The sequence below is a fragment of the Thamnophis sirtalis genome, unplaced genomic scaffold (assembly GCF_051295495.1).
Source record: "Thamnophis sirtalis isolate CommonGarterSnake01/CBP01778 unplaced genomic scaffold, rThaSir2_p1.2 scaffold_5, whole genome shotgun sequence".
Lineage (NCBI taxonomy): Eukaryota > Metazoa > Chordata > Lepidosauria > Squamata > Natricidae > Thamnophis > Thamnophis sirtalis.
In genome coordinates, this window is record NW_028261385.1 from 84,395,636 (window position 1) to 84,407,392 (window position 11,757).

The following is an 11,757-nucleotide window of genomic DNA, read 5'->3' on the forward strand; positions in this document are numbered from 1 at the left end:
GTCAGCAAGTTAAAGAAAAGGTATCCGTGGCCCTCCGAGGTTGAAAGTCATACGGAAGCCAAGAGCTACAGGCATACGTATGTATGGCCTTTTTGGGACGCAACCCCCCCCTGCATTTATTTTTCTTATTTGCAGGTTCCTCCTACACCTTTAAAAGTGATATCACAGGATAGGAGGGTTTCCTACAGAAGGGTTCCAGTTAGAACGCATGGATCAGCTAGAAATCTTTTAACACGATAGTTATAATTTCGCTATTGAAAATATTTATCTGGCTGGCTTATGGTAAGAATCAAAACTTTGCTTTAAAAAAAATGGAAAGATACGTGATTGTTAAAGAAAGCAAAAGCTTTTATTACTTTGACTCCTAAGTGTATATAGTGGAGGCGGTGACCCTTTGAGAGCTGTATGCAACCAAATTTCATTTTAATGTATGCTGATTAGCGTACCTTCAAAATGACAATAAAGCTATTCTATTCCATTCCATTCCATTCCATTCATGGAGGACTCGGAGACTGTCATTTGAGAGCCTGAGCTCTTTATAGAAAACCTATACGTATAACTCTTAGGTTAGGTCCACTTGGGATTCTGACGGCCGAGAGAGAGGAAGGAAAGCGCGCAGGCGCGTGACGGCGGCCAACATTTTTCTTTTCTCCTTGAAAAGAAATCTTCCCATCTGTTCATTCTGGAAATTCCCACCTCGTCTGCTTGCGAGCATGTGGGGAAGGTCACGTGATTGAATTTGCTGCTGTCGCTTGATTTACAGAAAATGTATTTAACATACAATGACCGTGTTTTCTGCAGCGACCCTGTTTCCTTGGGGAAAAAAAATAAAGAACAAGTCTGAGAAAAGGGGAAATCTGAAAGAGGTTCATAAGGATTTTAGACACACACACACATACACACACTATATATATTGCCAAAAGTATTCTCTCACAACTGACTCTGATTATGTGGGTGGGTAGCGAATACTTTTGGCAATATAGTGTACATACACAGACAGAGAGTTTATAATTTTGCTTTGGAAAGGAAAGTATTCAAATTAGATGTAAATATTAAATATTATTCAATTCATAATATAGACTTTATAACTATACAAAAATTATAAATACAAATTACATGTTGATAGCTCTGAAAAGGGTATCTCCTTGGACTCCTTGCTGCCTCACCAGCCATAAAGCTCACTGCATGTCACTGCCTTGGAAAGGCATTCCACAAATGAAACATCAAAAGAAACAATTGCACCTGCCATACATGTAGTCTTCAACTTACAACTCTTTGCTTTGCGACAGTTAGAAGTTATGACCTACCTGAAAAAAAGGGACTTAGGAACCAGATCCGAAATACCAATGATTGGGCTCCCCATATGTTCATGTGACCGGAGCTTGACAATACAGCCGCCTTAATGGCAGTTTGCAGTATTCTAAGTCATGTGATCACATTGTATGACACTTTTGCCAAAATGATCACAAAAATCAGAAAATTGTTTTATGACAATAACAATCTATGACCATAAATGGCCAGGCTTATTTCAGTCATAACTCAAGGAGCATCTGCAATGTTCCAGATATGTCGATCTTCAGTCGATCTTCAGTTGCAATCTTCTAATTGGAAAAAAAAGAATTTATATTTAAGTAACTTGCTACCAAATTAAATATTTAAAGAAAACCACTATGTACTTGGCTTGGAAGCATAGAGATGGTCAGGGCTGCTGTTTTTGACTAATATAATTGTACCTGTTAGAATTTTAGGTGCAACATTCTACAATTTATGATGTCTTTGCATTATATATCAAAGTGTTGAAAGAAATGTCCTTCTGGGTTCAGCTCCAAGTGGGGAAAAAGACACTGGAGACATGGAGGCTGCTTGGAAAGATGGTTTATTGTTGGACAGGGCCACATGGCTTGAGCCCTGAACAGAAAAGGTGATCACATGCTTCAATGTTGGTGGAGAAGAAGAGAAGGGCTGAAGGAGAGGCTTGCTAGGCTTTTTATACCCTGTTTAGTCCCACCTCTCTGTTTCCTGTTCCTGTGTAAAAAATGTATTCTGATTGGTTGTCAGACTCCCATGGGGCCATGCAGGGGCTACTCTCTAGGCTGTGTTTTGAATCCAGGTATGGATGAGTTCTCAGATGCCATGTGGAGAGTTAAGTAAAGTTCCTTAATCCCTTCCCCCTGCAGCTGCAGTGGAGAAGTCTTTATTATGTAAAAGTGGACTAGCTTGGTTAAGGTGACCAGACGTCCTGATTTCAGCGTGACAATCACACTTTATAACAATTTTTCCCATTTCCCGCTGCGTTTTTAAAAAGTCCCGATTTTCTGGCTTCATGTTGAAAGCCCAGTGGATTTGCTTAAGAAATCCTAACCGGGGCAAGACAAAAGACACTCTGTCTAATCCCTCTCTCTGTCTCAGTACTTTCATTGAAGATATTAAAACGTTAAAGCAAAAAAACGGACCCCCTACACCCCTTTTTACTCACTTTTATAAGAAAAAAATGACCAAGCACCATAGAGCTGCAGGAAACAGAACTGCCTAGAGTAGTAGCAACTGTTCCTTCCTGGATTTCCCGGACGGGAGGGGCACAGAGTTTGGAGGTCTGCTCGTGTGGGGGAAAAAATGGTGTCTTCTATTTTTCTTTGAAAAATATTTCCCTGGGACTATTTCACCATTTTAATTTGCTCATTCTGGGTTGACTTGGAATGTCTGCCTGCTGGTAAGTGACCTGGCTTTTTTTTCTTTTATTTTTTAAATGTATTTTAAAATAATATTTTATTTATTGTGCATAGGTTTTATTAAAATAGTTTTATTCTGTGTGGATTTAAGTTAAGAACTCCCTGTTATTAAGCTTTCCTCAATTAATCTCTGAGTAGATTCCCACCAACTTCAAGATCCCAAGGGCATATCTTGGAAGCTACACCTTTGCTTAGTTTATAGATGATGCCTTTCCTTAAATATGAAAATAAATACATTGTTCAAATTTGTACATCTCAATAGAAATGACTCTCAGGGATGTACAACAATCCACTAAAATAATAATATAAAACAGTAATTACAAAAACAGGAGCAACTGTTATGAAAATTATTATTAAAAAATAAAGAATAAAAATGGAGTTATTAAGTATATTAAGTATATTAGCAACCACAATACAATACCTCGGTCCGTCTTTTCATTAAACTAGACATACCCAATTCTAAGGAATTAAAAGACGCTTGCTCCTGGGGAGGAAAGCTATGGCAAATCTAGACAGCATCCTAAAAAGCAGAGACATAACCCTGCCAACAAAAGTGCATCTAGTCAAGGCTGTGGTTTTCCCATTTGCAATGGATGGCTGTGAAGGTTGGACCAGAAGGAAGGCTGAGTACCAAAGAATGTGAAAATGGTCATCAGTCACTTTTTTCAATGCCATTGTAACTTTGGTCACTATACCACCTTTCTTGTCACAGTTCTTAAGTGAATAACTGCAGCTGATAAGTTAGTAACATAAGTGAATCTGGTTTCCCCATTTGACTTTGTCAAAAGGCGATTATATGACCTCAGGACACTGAAACCATCATAAATACGAATCTGTTGCCAAACATCAAAATTTTGATCGTGTGACCATGAGGATGCTGCAACGGTCGCTAAGTGTGAAAATAGTCGCTAAGTGTGAAAAATGGTCATCAGTCACTTTTTTCAATGCCATTGTAACTTTGGTCACTATACCACCTTTCTTGCCACAGTTCTTAAGTGAATAACTGCAACTGGTATTTTGTATTTTGGATAGAATCTTTTTTTAAATTTAAAAAAAAGCAGGAGGTTGGACTAGATGACCTCCAAGGTCCAAGATGAGTTGCTCTTTCTGCAGCATCACTCAAGGCTCCCTCCCTTCCTAGAGCTGCATCATAAAAGGGCACCACAACCAGGAAAGGTCACAGCCATCAGGAACCTAACTGCCTGCACAGAGCACCAGCTTGTCTCTCCACCAACAGAAGCTGAGGTGAGGGACAGGAGCTCTCTCTGCCACACAGATCTAGGGCTCAAACCCACGAGAGCTGAGACTGTCTCCAAAATCATTAAGCCACTGAGCCACCTCACTTCCTACAATTCAAATGATCCAAACATATATGAGTTAACAATGTCCAAAGTAGGATTAAAATATGCAAATAACAATTAATAGCTGAAGAAATGGGGAGGGAGGGAAAAAAGAAGAATTGCTTCTTGAATACACTTTTTATAAAATTCCACCCTTTTTTGATTTTTAATTTTTTTAAATGACATTATTTAAGGATGTACATGCAATTCTTTTTTATTTTTATTTTGCTTTCATATCTTAGCCAATAATAGATTCCCCCCCCCCCCCACAAAAAAATCAACAGATGTTGGATTAGATCTTTTTCTTTGATTTTTAGAGAAAGAAAACAGAGTCAAAAAGATTTACTGTTCAGGACTAAAAATAGAAAAATATGACTCATACAATTGATTATTATAGATCAGCTATGGATGTCTGCAATGAATTATGGCTTCAACCTATTGAAATGTGCATGTCTACAAATGCGTATCTCATGTGTTTTTCTTTCTTCTCTTACTTTTCTCCCTTTTATAATTGTATTATTTTCTGTTGGGGTTTGTCTGTTTGTTTATTTATTTATTGCATTCAGTTTTTTAAAAAGCTGTTCAGGCTATCATTGGTCATCTAGATTTTCCTAATTTGGTATTGGCTGGGCATCATTTTTATTGTGAAGTCTCACCACAATGAGTGTGTTTTACATGCTCACAAACTAGCTAAGAAATACAAGCCTAGATTGTTGCATGAACCCAGCCTGTGTAATTAAGATTCAATGTGTGATATGAATTAAATAATGGCATCATTGTGACTCAGTTTATCATATGAGTACAGTTAGTAATAGCTAGTAATATGGAGTGTTTTCATGAAATGCATATTTGATATAAAATCTATGCTATATATTTATGAAGTGGGGAGAATAATCTATTGGTTCAACTTGAGCCGCCATCGATGGCAATGACATCATATTTCAAAAATGCCAAACTTCATATTCACCACGGTCTGATTGTACTACACTTGCGGCAGCCACACCTCAATGACTGCCGGTTCCACAAGGCCGCACAAGCCATGACTGAAGGGCAACATCCAAGTGTAGAGGAAGTTTTGCTTGGATGTCTTAACAAAGAATGAAAATTGAACCTTTGGAATGTTTTAGATTACAGCCTTTTCAATAACAAGTGATATTTTGAAATGATTTTATTTGTTATTAGAGATGCAGTGAAATTAACACTTAATTTTTTATTTTTTGACAAAGAAAATAAACGTAGAATCAAAAGATTTATTGTTCAGCACCAGAAATGATTCTTAAAAAAATTGTTATTAAATTGAATAATTTAAAAAGTTCAGGCTATCGTTGGTCATCCACATTTCTCTAATTTGGTGTGGATTGGACAGCATTTTTATTGTGAGGTCTCACCACAATGTATTGCGTTTGTCCCACAAACTAGCTAATAAACACAAGTCTAGATTGTTGCACCCTCTGTATTTAAGATTCAGTGTGTTTTATGGATTAAATGACATCATCATGACTCAGCTTATCATAGGAATACTTTCAATTTAAATATTCAATACACAGATGCTCCCTAAAGGTAATAGATTTTCTGTCACTTATTCTCATCATCCAAAAGGTTCTGCTGTGGACAGAAAAACAGGAAGAAAACTACACCGTTTCACAGTAAATAATGGCCAAGCAACACATTGCACTTTGTATATCACCAGATCAGGCAGAAAATAAAGGGCTGTTGCTGAATTCAGTTTGAATACTGTGTCTTGAAGGTGTCCCCCCCCCCCCCAGGAGTAAAAGGCAAGTACAGTATGGTGGAGCAAGTGCCGTACTGTAGTTTACTCTGTTAAGCACAGGAATCTCTCCAATTCTCTCCTCTGCACTCTAAATTGTGCATATTTCTCCATAGATCTCCCTGCTTTCTTCAGTGGCACTAATTTTTCTATGGCATTTTTCTTGTTAGCTAATCCTCTGATCCCACCAAACTCATCAATGGGATTTTGTACTGACATTGTCACCAATATTGAAAACCAAATAAAACTCTTGATTAGTCTTCATTTAGACCATCACTTTATTTGGCTTTTCCTTTGTGAGGTGATGCTTCATGATGGTACTGAGAGGTAGATGTGCTCACAAAGGGGAAGTAAATAAAATCTCTGGGTGGGCTGAGTGAAAGTTGCTCACTGACGAGTTTTACTTTGTGTGCGCGTTGACTAGTTGTAGCTTAGATCAGATTTTGGCTTTCTTTAACTTTTCAGTCTTTATTTGCTTGCTTATTTGCTTACATATCTTATTTAATCTACTTGTTTACTTATATTACTTTACACACAATATTTATTTATTTACTTATTTCCTTATCTATCTATTATACTTATTTATTATATTTACTTATTTATTTTATTCACTTATTTTATTCATTTATTTTATTCATTTATATTTATTACATTTAATATTTTTAGTTTAGGATTAGTTTAGTTAAGTTCCTGGCATTAGGGATGGAAACGTTCCTTTACTACGCCAGAAGCCTTGCCTTTGAAGTAAGAGATCCTCCATTTTGTTCATTTCTTTACTTGCCAACTTGAATGTGTAACTCTAGGATTAGTTCAGGATTCAAAATTCTATCTACTTCTTTGGCAATTTCTTTAGGGAAATTGTTGAAAAAGTGATGGGCCTCTTGGGCAGAAGCAGCATTGGTTGCCGCTGGTGGGTGACGGGCTCAGGACTGGTCGGGGAAGTGCCCCTTTCTTGGGTCTTTTAAATTTCTAGGGGCTTCAGTATTATTCACCAAAACATCCTGGAAGCTCACCAGGGTAGGAAGTTGAGAGCAACTTGTAAAGATTCTGCTGCTTCCTGAGTGGGTGATTATTAGGTCATCCCTCAGTTTTGGATGTAGGATCACTGAGGCAAACCAAGTGCCCTGGGATGTGCCAGGAATATGGTGACAGTCCTGACGGAGGATTTGGGGCTGTTAGGCTCGAAATGAAGAAGCTGAGATTGAATCTAATGTTGTTTGTCAATTTAACTTCACTATACACAACAGTGGAACCAGAACAGTTCATGTAACAATGTCTTCTCTGATAAATGTATAGGAGGAAAGATGGATAGAAGCTGGCTCAGGCTGACTGATTTAATAGCTCTTTTATACTGCTGGTTCCATAGGAAGTCTTGACAATTTACAAACAGCTGCATAACATCCATACAAATAGAAATTACAAGGCCCAGAATCACCTTACGCTAAATTAGAGATGGGAGAATCCCAGCTTCAGACCATGTTGTCATCAACATTATTTTAGAGGCCCTGTCAATTGTTTGTACAGCAAGGTTTATCTTGGAAGAAGAGTGCCTTTGACAGCAGAGCAACTAAAGGCAGCTTCAGGTGTCCCTGCAGTTGGCTAGAGGTGAAATTCAGGTGATGTCATGTGGGTTGTTGGTTAACAATGGTTAGTGAGGGTATTCATGCTATAGTTAGAGGGACATGTGGATGAACTAGCTGAACTGATTCACTCCAGCTCTCTAAATAAGATTAGCATATAGGATCCAATGGAACTTTTGTTCCTGTTAATCTAATTTCCATAATTGGGAAATTTTACCATATGTATATTTTTAAAAAATCAAGTGGCTTTTTGTGTCCAGAATATGTTTTTTTTTTCAAATTTTACTTGACTTGCTGTGACCTCAACAGCAAAAGACCATCTGAAGAAAAGCCTTGGAAGTGTAATTTCCCAGAATTATTATTTTTCTCAGATTAGGAAAAAAATCTGAAAGATGACATTTGCCAACCATTGATTTGCGTTTCCACAAAAATTAGTGAAAACATGGATATAGTCACTAGGGGGGTCTCACTCTCTCTATCTCTCCTCATCTCCACTAACTAGGGCAGTGTGTCCCATCCACGACCATTTGTGTGGATTTCAACTCCCCGAATTTTCTCACCAGCATGAATTCTGGGAGTTGAAGCCCATACATCTTCAGGTGGGCAAGCTTGAGAAGCACTGAGCTAGTGAGCTAAATTTGGCTCTAATTATGAGACAGGGTTTTATAAGAAAAAGAAAGATTATGAGGCAATGCTTGGGTTTTCTGCCCTAGAAATGTTGCACAATCTTATTGGGCAGAACAGAGGTTGCCTTTCTCCATCTATATTATTGGCCATCTTAGACCAAGCCAAGTCCAAAAACATGAGAGAATTCCTGGAAGCCTGGCACTCTGACAAACTGGCCATCAAGAGGCACATGAACATAACATATACACATTGTGCAAAAAAGACAATCAACAAGTAATTGCACCCAGTGTGACTGTATCCACACTATGATTTATAATACTCAGTAAATTTGCCTCCTCCAGTTGGTTTGTCCTCAGGTGTTGAAAATGTCTTCTTTTGGCAGGTCTATTTGCAGAAATACCAAAAATACCAAAGAGACCAAAGTAAGTAACCAACTATTTTGTTTGTGTGAGAACCTGTAGCAGGAGTGGGGATACAATGCAATCCTCCCTCTGCATCATACCTGACCCTTCCTATTTAATGGCCATTCTTGAATCTCAGTGTTCTTGGTGGGCTGATATGTCATGTCTTTTGTGAATATTGTTTAATAGCACAAGTGTTTTTCCATTAAAATGCAGAAAAGAAACAGAGAGAAGAACTCTTGTTGAGGTATGAAAGGGAGCTGGAGGAACAAGATCTTCTAATACAAGCTGTAAGTCATTCATTTCCCTTACAATGTTGTTTCAAGCTCCTCTTTTTGTTCATGTATTTATATTGTATTACTGATATTTGCTTCTTATAATTTCTGCATCTTAGTTGGAAGATGAGAACAACTATCTGGGGACAAAAATGACCCTGTATATAAAACTAAACAAAGAGCTGGAGAGAAAAATAAAACAAAATCTAGAAAGTAAGTATCATTTTTACTTGACATTTTAATTATTTTTTTTATGTTCTGAGGCGTCAATAACTGAGGAGGCAGCAATGCAAGTAAACGTTTATTAACAGGAACCACTATAGACAGAACAGAGAGACAAACCCCGTCTGACAGCTATTTATATTTGTAGCTGTCAGATGGGGAACCAATGGGAGATCTGCTTTTCTCCCGCCGGCCGCAGACGCATCTGGACCAATCAGAGGCGTTTCACACAGTGCCATCTGCTGGCCGCATCTGGTGGAACACAACACCCCTTTCCCCTGAAATGAACATGAGCGTAGTCGCAGAGATATCCGGGGCATCTGCACACGTGCTGTGATCTTCTTTCCAAAGGTGTTGCCGTCGCCGAAGGAGGAGGAGTGCCGGAACCATCGTGCTGCCGTATTGGCAACAAGAGCTGTGCTGGAAGCCCAACCCCGAACATGGCACCAGATTCCAAAGTAAGGCAACCAACGAGAATGTAACGGGTGGCGCGGACTCGGAGCTAGAATTTCTTGGAGTGTCTGGCCGGCAGGAAGCGTTGGTAGGACCTGTTTGTCCCTGCGTGGCTGGGTGGTTCTTGGGTCTCTCCAAGTTCCGCCGACAGAGTTGGTTTACATCGCCAATGTCTCCCATCGCCGAGGAGGACCCTGTAAGAACAGGGCCCCGTTATCTCAGCAATGTGACTGGGCAACCATTTTGCGTCACCCGCAAAATTTTGGGAGAAAACCCCCTCCCCCACCAGAAAGGCCCTAGGGGGCTCAGGGGAGTGAAAGGTGCCGGCAGGTCAGATACTCGAGGTTCAGAAAGGGTAGAACGGCAAATGGAGGTCAAATGGCCTTTCTTGCCGCATTTACAGCAGGCAGCGGAGCGGAACCTGCAGGAAGAATGGAGATGGCGGCCTCTGCAGCTGAGGCAAACGCAACCGTTTTTGTGAAACAGGGATTGCAGGCAATCGATGGCCAGGTCCAACTCTGACTTACAAAAGTCAGAGTCTTGCTGGTGATTTACAGCAGAGGCAGGAAATTGCGGGGCTGTAGGCTGAGGAAAATGGCGGAAGTCAGGCGTGGACTGGTCTGCCATCTCGCAATCTTGAGGGTCAGCACAGAGCTGACGGCTCTGAGGATGCAGCTGTGGAGGTTGAGATCTCTGAGGCCATAGATGAACTGCTCGAGCAGGGCCTCATCGAGATCTGTGAATTTGCAGTTTATGGCAGCAGCCCTGAGCGCAGCCACATAGTGCCTGATGGATTGTCCCTCAGCTTGGATACAGCGGCGGAAAAAAGTGGGACGGAGCTGGCTTGTAGTGGGTTTTAAGTTTAGCTAAGAGGAGATCCCACAGCATAGTGTGGACCGGAGTAGGCAAAGACAGCGCCCTAGCAGTAGCAAATATCTCGGGACCACAGTAATTCAAAAAAACCGCCCCATTTCCTGTCAAGAGATAGGCTGGTGAGATCATGGGCTAAAAGAAAGCATTCGAAGCGTTCAAGGAACGCGTCCCATGATTCAGCCTCAGGGCGGAAAGGAGAGAAAATTGTAGCAGTAGCCATAGGTGGCACTTGGTGGGGATCTGTTTCGCCAGGCCTCATCGCCAGTTTTATGTTTTGAGGCATCAATACCTGAGGAGGCAGCAATGCAAGTAAACAGGAACCACTATAGACAGAACAGAGAGACGAATCCCGTCTTATAGCTATTTATACTTGTAGCTGTCAGACGGGGAACAAATGGGAGATTTGTTTTTTCTCCGCTGGCTGGTAGGCGCATCTGGACCAATCAGAGGCATTTCACACAGCGCCATCTGCTGGCCGCATCTGGTGGAACACAACAATTTTCATTTGAAAAATAAAAGAGATTTATTTCTAGTTAAGTTTGACTGTAGATGTTCTAGTTTCTTTGTTATCTTTTTGCCAGAAGATGCTGACAGAGAGGAGGACCTAAGAGACCAACTGGAGAAATTCCAGAAATCCATAAGAAGAATGAAGACTGTAAGTATTGTACATGATAATAAGAAATTAGAACAATCTCTTTAAGCGAGATTTTATAATGCATTAAAAGTTGATTTTGATTGTATTTCATCCATTTTTTTTACAGAAGATCTCAAAAGAGGCAGCCATTAATCGGCAACTGGCAAGGGCTCGTGATCAGGCCATTGACACCATCTGTACTGATCTCATAGCCCTAAGCATCAGGGGAAGACCCAGACTGTGAGATTTGTCCTTCGGTTCTTTGTAGAGAAATAGATGTGTTTCAATTGATGATTCTCTACTTTGTTCCAAAATGTTTGTTTCATCTTTTTCAGGCTCTGCCTGAGAAGATGGCACAGAATTTGACAGCTTCCTATAAAAGGACTATCTGTCAAACGGGCCAGCGCTAAATTTGTAAATAGTTGCTAATAAAGAGTTGTTGTTGTCACTAAAACCTGAGTCTGTCTCATCCATTCACTCACTCTAACATCCTCTGCAATGGCTTAATCCAAACAGGGATAACCAGGACTGTGCATCTTCTTGTGAAAGGTGTGAAGATTTCTGGTTATTTCCTTCTCAGTAAGTCTCATGTTCATCTGAGAAGGAAAAGTAAGGCTAATTTTTTAGCATATACCATTAATCTAGAAACTGTTGCGAGTCCAGATAATGGAGGGGGGAGAAAGAGAGAAAGAGAGAAAAGAGAGAGAGGGCAGAGGGAGGGGGGAGAGAGAGAGAAAGGAGAGAGGGAGGAAGAGGGAGCATAGAGGGGGAGAGAGAGAGAGACAGAGAAAGAGAAAGAGAGAGATATGGTGGAGAATTAGTTGATAATCTAATTATCAGGGGAGGTTGGCACTC

The 11,757-nt window shown here is 40.1% G+C and overlaps 2 long non-coding RNA genes across 2 annotated transcripts; both read left to right on the forward strand.

The window, feature by feature from the left end:
- The first annotated feature begins 8,422 nt into the window (after positions 1-8,422).
- On the forward strand, positions 8,423-8,935 carry LOC148045448 (uncharacterized). Its single transcript, XR_015696580.1, has 3 exons — positions 8,423-8,466; positions 8,662-8,735; positions 8,840-8,935. It is a non-coding gene; the product is annotated as an uncharacterized LOC148045448 (long non-coding RNA).
- A 1,911-nt stretch (positions 8,936-10,846) lies between these two features.
- Positions 10,847-11,356, forward strand: LOC148045449 (uncharacterized). The gene is made up of 2 exons (XR_015696581.1): positions 10,847-10,923; positions 11,030-11,356. It is a non-coding gene; the product is annotated as an uncharacterized LOC148045449 (long non-coding RNA).
- The last annotated feature ends 401 nt before the right edge of the window (positions 11,357-11,757 follow it).